This window comes from Lithobates pipiens, unplaced genomic scaffold (assembly GCF_037356315.1).
Source record: "Lithobates pipiens isolate NorthernLeopardFrog02 unplaced genomic scaffold, aLitPip1_a1.2 Scaffold_13, whole genome shotgun sequence".
Taxonomy (NCBI): Eukaryota; Metazoa; Chordata; class Amphibia; order Anura; family Ranidae; genus Lithobates; species Lithobates pipiens.
The window spans coordinates 506,803,818-506,811,317 of NW_027507718.1; the positions used below are offsets into that span (position 1 = coordinate 506,803,818).

The window sequence follows — 7,500 nt, forward strand, 5'->3', positions numbered from 1 at the left end:
ACACAGCCTTAATCAACCATTGGAACCACAGTATGGGGTCCAATGATTGGGGCTGTGTGCAGTATCCTCATGGGATCCAATGATTGGGGCTGTGTGCAGTATCCTCATGGAATCCAATGATTGGGGCTGTGTGCAGTATCCTCGTGGGATCCGATGATTGGGGCTGTGTGCAGTATCCTCGTGGGATCCGATGATTGGGGCTGTGTGCAGTATCCTCGTGGGATCCAATGATTGGGGCTGTGTGCAGTATCCTCGTGGGATCCAATGATTGGGGCTGTGTGCAGTATCCCTATGGGGTCCAATGATTGGGGCTGTGTGCAGTATCCCTATGGGGTCCAATGATTGGGGCTGTGTGCAGTATCCCTGTGGGGTCCAATGATTGGGGCTGTGTGCAGTATCCCTGTGGGGTCCAATGATTGGGGCTGTGTGCAGTATCCCTGTGGGGTCCAATGATTGGGGCTGTGTGCAGTATCCCTGTGGGGTCCAATGATTGGGGCTGTGTGCAGTATCCCTGTGGGGTCCAATGATTGGGGCTGTGTGCAGTATCCCTGTGGGGTCCAATGATTGGGGCTGTGTGCAGTATCCCTGTGGGGTCCAATGATTGGGGCTGTGTGCAGTATCCCTGTGGGGTCCAATGATTGGGGCTGTGTGCAGTATCCCTGTGGGGTCCAATGATTGGGGCTGTGTGCAGTATCCCTATGGGGTCTGAGGATTGGGGCTGTGTGCAGTATCCCTATGGGGTCCGAGGATTGGGGCTGTGTGCAGTATCCCTATGGGGTCCGAGGATTGGGGCTGTGTGCAGTATCCCTATGGGGTCCAAGGATTGGGGCTGTGTGCAGTATCCCTATGGGGTCCAAGGATTGGGGCTGTGTGCAGTATCCCTATGGGGTCCAAGGATTGGGGCTGTGTGCAGTATCCCTATGGGGTCCAAGGATTGGGGCTGTGTGCAGTATCCCTGTGGGGTCCAATGATTGGGGCTGTGTGCAGTATCCCTGTGGGGTCCAAGGATTGGGGCTGTGTGCAGTATCCCTGTGGGGTCCAAGGATTGGGGCTGTGTGCAGTATCCCTGTGGGGTCCAAGGATTGGGGCTGCGTGCAGTATCCCTGTGGGGTCCAAGGATTGGGGCTGTGTGCAGTATCCCTGTGGGGTCCAAGGATTGGGGCTGCGTGCAGTATCCCTGTGGGGTCCAAGGATTGGGGCTGCGTGCAGTATCCCTGTGGGGTCCAAGGATTGGGGCTGTGTGCAGTATCCCTGTGGGGTCCAAGGATTGGGGCTGTGTGCAGTATCCCTGTGGGGTCCAAGGATTGGGGCTGTGTGCAGTATCCCTGTGGGGTCCAAGGATTGGGGCTGCGTGCAGTATCCCTGTGGGGTCCAAGGATTGGGGCTGCGTGCAGTATCCCTGTGGGGTCCAAGGATTGGGGCTGCGTGCAGTATCCCTGTGGGGTCCAAGGATTGGGGCTGCGTGCAGTATCCCTGTGGGGTCCAAGGATTGGGGCTGTGTGCAATAATTTTCTGTTCACATGAAGGCGCGTCATGTGTTGCGCTTAGCGTGTGCTCCTCACTGGTGTCAGCAGGGGACGGCTTCATGTATTATTCCAATTGTGGCAGGATTATTAATATTGTTAGTGCTGCTGGCTGCTTGTTCAGACTGGAGAGCACACCGTCTTCTCAGCCAGCTTGGTATGGCAAAGTCCAGTCTTTCGACTGTCTGGTGGTATTAGAAGCGCCCAGTCCCCCCCCCCCCCCCCAGTGTGATAGGTTGGTGGTGCTGAGACTTGTAGTCCACCAAAACATACTGCAGCTACCCTGTTGTATTGCGGGAATCTTTTCAATCTGCAAATTCTAAACTGCTTCTGGATTCTTAAAGGGGACCTGTCTCGGTATAATTCTGTATATATCTATACAGTTGTGACTGATATGCTTAAGATCCTTTTTCCTTGGAATTTATTACGCAATAGGTAGCCAGGTCTTTCCTCAACCCCTCCCCAATTTTTCCCCAATTTCCCTTCCAGCATGTCTTGGGAAAGTGGGAGGAAATCGCAGTACCTGGAGGAAACGCATGCAAACACAGCGAGGACATGCAAACTCCATGCACATATTATCCTGGTTGGTATTTAGACGAGGACTCCGGTGCTGCAAAGCAGACATGCTAACCACTAAGCTACTGCGCTGGTAAAATTTAAGGAAGCTGGTATTGCTGACTTGATTTGAGCGGTGTGGTTGTCATCCTAGTTGGTCAAATAATTGAACTGGTGTTACTTTTCAGTGACTTAAATAGCAAAATAGGATGACAGCTCCTGGGGTTTACAGTAGCATCTCCCATATTTTATCTTGACAGGTTCTTCCCAAGACCCCCTTTTACACTGGGGGCGCTTTGAAGGCGCTACAGCGCTAAAAATAATGCCTGCAAAAGCGCCCTGAAAGAGCCGCTCCTCGCTCTCCAGTGTGAAAGCCCCGACGGTTTTCACACTGGACCCGTGCGCTGGCAGGATGGTAAAAAAAAAGTGAAGGAGTGGTTTGTGTGTGTTTGTATATACCGCCTCCTGCCCATTGAAATGAATGGGCGACGTGGCTATGCCACCGGCAAAGCGCCACTGTAGCAGTGCTGTGCGGGTGGTTTTTAACCCTTTTTCGGACGCTAGCAGGGGTTAAAAGTGCCCGGCTAGCGGCCAAATACCCCTGCAAATACGACCGTAATGCGCCACTAAAAATAGCGATGCTTTACCGCCAACGGACCCACTGCCCCAGTGTGAAAGGAGCCTAACTGGCTTATGATGTGTGAAAAGGGCAGAACGGATCACTGGAATGGGAGAAATGATGAGCTGGGCACGGGACAGTTGGTTGGGGGTTTGAGCTGGGCATGGGACAGTTGGTGGGGTGGGGGGGGTTGAGCTGGGCACGGGACAGTTGGTGGGGGGGTTGAGCTGGGCACGGGGCAGTTGGTGGGGGGGGGGGGGGGGTTGAGGTGTTTTTTTTTTTTTTTTTTTTTTTTCCACCATTGATAAATGGTTGATGAGTTGAAATCTGATAAATGGCTGAAGTGTATGGAGAGGTCAACCAGAATTCTTTTTCGGCAAACTAAACACAAGCAGGATATGAAGGGAAGTGATTGTACATTATATATATATATATATATTAGTTCTCCAAAGGAAAGGATTGCAGCCGTCCAATCATTAGTAAGGACAATGACAGGCCTGGATTAGTCAGACACAGCATCATCAAGCCAATGAGCAAAGTTCTCTTCATGACTGTTTTATTGCAATCCATCAGTGACTTTCTTCTAAGATGTTAATTGCCTGGCTGTGGCCCCTGAGTTGCCTCTGCTGGAATAAGCATGTAGTTAGTGAAGTCGGAATCCCTGATTTTGCATACCTGTTAGGGGTGTCCCAAGCCTTTGGATTTCTCTAAAGCCCTTGTACACACAGTCGGACATTCCGACGGAAAATGTCCAATCGGACCATGTTGTCGGATAATCCGACCGTGTGTGGGCTCCATCGGACTTTTTCCGTCGGAATGTCCGACCAACAAAGTTTGAGAGCAGGATATAAATTTTCCCAACAACATGTTCCGATCGGACTTTGTCCGATCGGAATTCTCTACAAATGTTCGGACAAAGGGCATGCTTAGATCAAATTACAAGACCTAAGCTATTGGCTACTAGCCTCTACGTAGTCCCGTTGCAACGAAATAATGCCATCACGTCATCATTTTCTGACAACTTTGTCCGACCGTGTGTATGCAACACAATTTTTGGACAAAATCAGTCGGAAAAAATCCGACGGATTTTGTTGTCGGAATGTCTGACCGTGTGTAGCAGCTCTGTGCAGGTGGTTAACTGGGCTAACAGTCCATGTATTTTTTTTCACCACAGATTTCTTGGAACATCGCTGGTATGAGAAGCCCATATGGCCTGTAGAGGGCAGTCCCATATGGCCTGTAGAGGGCAGTCCCATATGGCCTGTAGAGGGCAGTCCCATATGGCCTGTAGAGGGCAGTCCCATATGGCCTGTAGAGGGCAGTCCCATATGGCCTGTAGAGGGCAGTCCCATATGGCCTGTAGAGGGCAGTCCCATATGGCCTGTAGAGGGCAGTCCCATGTAAATCTGGTATTTCTGCTCTTTTTGTTCAACTTCTTGTGAGAAGCTCACAGTGTGCAGGGAAATCAGATAACGTTATTTCAGCCCAGGAGAGGAGCTGGTACAACTGCGTGAGACTGAAAGGTAGGACAGGGGTCAGATTTACACCATCTGATTGTAAAGTATATAGGAACGGGGTGATGAATTATAGATCCCTTGACCTCTTCAGCATGCTTCTCTTTTCCGGTACAATTTGTTGTTCCTGTGAATAATACATGGCTATCGTCATGTATGTATAATGCACGGCTTGTCTAGAAGCTGATGGCTCGGGATTAGGCGTACCTGTGATGATTCCGGAAAGGCTCATTGTCAGGCTGGGTTCAGCAGCTCTGTGGTCACGCCAGGTTAGTGTACAGAATGCGCACACACACACACACACACACACACACACATCATTGCTGGGGTCACACTGGGAGAGGGAGCGTGCCGCTACAATCTCCTGTAGTACCGGATAACAGGAGCTGTTCACTTCACCGTGCCTGTTAACACTTGAGGGAGACATTGTCTGTAGCAAAGGGCCTGTGTGCGGGATGCAGGAAGACCGGCATCGCTCTGAAATAACAGATTTGAAGAAGTCAGATGCTTATTTTAGAATTAGAATCCAACCTACAGGAAAATTCCATCCATCTATCCATTATTATTATAATTTCAAAGAGGTAACGTGATCAGCAACCCAATGTGGCACATCACGTGTGGAGTTGAAGCACCTCACCCTTTCATGTAGACCTGGGAATGGAGTTCTAGGTCTGTACAGCGGCCACTCACTTCACAAGGATCTCGCTCTACACGTTGGGTTTTATATTATGTAGAACGCAGGAAGAGGATTGGGGAAGCCCCCAAAGGGTTGGTAGGTCTCACTAGGAACATGTCCAAGGTGGACAGAAGAGGGGGACTGTTGTAGTAGGACCTTGATGCTGAAAAACTGAAGCCACCTAGTGACTTGGCTCTCCAAAATTCACCTACAGCTGATCACCTGTACTGCGCCCAATGTAGAATTTTTAATTTTATGAAGTTTCTGAAAGTGGTTCTAACTCTTCCTCAGTAGATTTCTCCTATCTACCATCACTGGGACACACGTTCACAGTAGGAAGATGCATAGCAATAAAGGCCTGACAGAGGTTCTCCACTCCATCCAAAGCTAAATCGAAATGCTTTGTCTGGAATTCCACCTTTTTAAAGCAGACCAGGCACATGCATACAGAGGCTACTCTGGGTAGCTGACTTCAATGATCTATTAACTTGCAGCCTTCCGTGTTTCAGAATGAAGGAATATTGTTTTAAAGGTTATATATGGAGACTGGAGGTGCTCTGCCATTTTAATGATTTCACGTTGTGGTTTTTCAGATAGAGGAATGAAATAGGGACTTGGCAGGGAGCCATGTCTATCTTTTGGTGATGAATTTACCTGGTAAGAATGGGTTGAAGGCTTTGGACCTGGGAGAGTTGCGCTCCTCCTGGCTCTGGGCCTCGGCGAGTTGCGCTCCTCCTGGCTCTGGGCCTCGGCGAGTGGAGGTCCTCCTGGCTCTGGGCCTCGGAGGGTGGCGCTCCTCCTGGCTCTGGGCCTCGGAGGGTGGCGCTCCTCCTGGCTCTGGGCCTCGGAGGGTGGCGCTCCTCCTGGCTCTGGGCCTCGGAGGGTGGCGCTCCTCCTGGCTCTGGGCCTCGGAGGGTGGCGCTCCTCCTGGCTCTGGGCCTCGGAGGGTGGCGCTCCTCCTGGCTCTGGGCCTCGGAGGGTGGCGCTCCTCCTGGCTCTGGGCCTCGGAGGGTGGCGCTCCTCCTGGCTCTGGGCCTCGGAGGGTGGCGCTCCTCCTGGCTCTGGGCCTCGGAGGGTGGCGCTCCTCCTGGCTCTGGGCCTCGGAGAGTGGCGCTCCTCCTGGCTCTGGGCCTCGGAGGGTGGCGCTCCTCCTGGCTCTGGGCCTCGGAGAGCTTCTTTAAAAGATTTTTGGGCAATACTAGTAATTGTGAGATTTTCCAATGCTGCATTTTTAATGAGAGCTGAGTCACCCAAAGAATCACCAAAGAGTATTCCTTCATATAAAAGCTTTTCTATCTTTTCCTGTTATGAATTCTTTATGGCCTGGCATCTCCGAAGCCTAGCAGATAATCTTCTATGGGAGCAAACAGCAAAATACAAATCATTTTAGTATTGTTTCTAAAACGAGCCAGATGCTACAACCAGATTTTATACCGTCTACTCTGATTACATTGTAATATCTCGACTTGTATGCGGGAGGGGAAGTCCATAAAAGCCGGCATTTTATAATTGGAGTAAATTTGAATATGTCAGGCCTCTACTTTTGTGTGATCTTCTAAATATGTCCTAGGTTCATGATAATGATGAACTGCGGTGGCTATAAAATACACAAATATTGCAGTTCCATAATTAATACATCCTCAAGGGGGGCATTCATCTTTGGGTGGTGCGTCAATGTGTGTTGCATTAAGGCATCCTATAGAAATCGGTGGGCTTCAAACACCCCAGCACATCCCAAAAATCGATCGTGTCAATTTTGGCCACAATGCATGTTGTATTGCACCGCATGTGCGTTTACTTCATGTGTTGACCATTGGTGAAGCATGTAGCACGCGTTGCTGTGTGAGTTAAAGCATGCGTTTCCATATATGTATATTGAGCCCCCCCCCAACCAATGTGAGTACCTGACATTGCATTGCCCAGATATCAACCCACTGCAGTCCCTGCACAGCAGAGCTCAGACTGGGAGAGGGAGAAACAGCACAAGAAACCCGTTCGTTCATGTGCCAACAGGAAACCTGCTGATGGGAGGAGAGAGAGCCAAGTAACTGACAGATGAGCTCATCAATCTCCCGCTATTCCTTTACTGTTCAGTATCACACTGGGGAAGGGACAGATAAAAAACAAAACTGGGTCTTCTACCTGGCCAGACAGGGCTGTGCTGTGGGGCAGAGCTGTGTAAATCTCAGGTTTGAATGGACGCGTACAAATCCTTTTTTGCAGGTAAAACGTCTCTCATATATCTGTGTGTTTAGCACTTGGCCTGGAGCTCAGCCTTAAAGTGGGTGTAAACCCTTCTATATACTCAGTGAAGCGACTATCCCCAGGTGATACAGAAACTAAGAATCCTCCTACATAAGTTGTACCTGTTTATCTGCAGTATTGGCTTTACATCTGTGCAAAAATTCTGAATTATTCAGCTTGTCTTATTGGAGGGAAGGGACAGACAGCAGACGTCAACAGAGCTGAGGCTGTCAATAAGCTGGAGGGCCCTCCCCCTGATTTATAGATAGATGGATAGATGGATAGATGGATAGATGGATAGATGGATAGATGGATAGATGGATAGATGGATAGATGGATAGATGGATAGATGGATAGATGGATAGATGG

The 7,500-nt window shown here is 49.9% G+C and overlaps 1 protein-coding gene across 2 annotated transcripts in view; it reads left to right on the forward strand.

Moving 5' to 3' along the window:
* SLC4A11 (solute carrier family 4 member 11) overlaps positions 1-7,500 on the forward strand; it is a 228,856-nt gene that overhangs the window by 44,781 nt on the left and 176,575 nt on the right. The gene's annotated exons all lie outside the window — the stretch shown is intronic.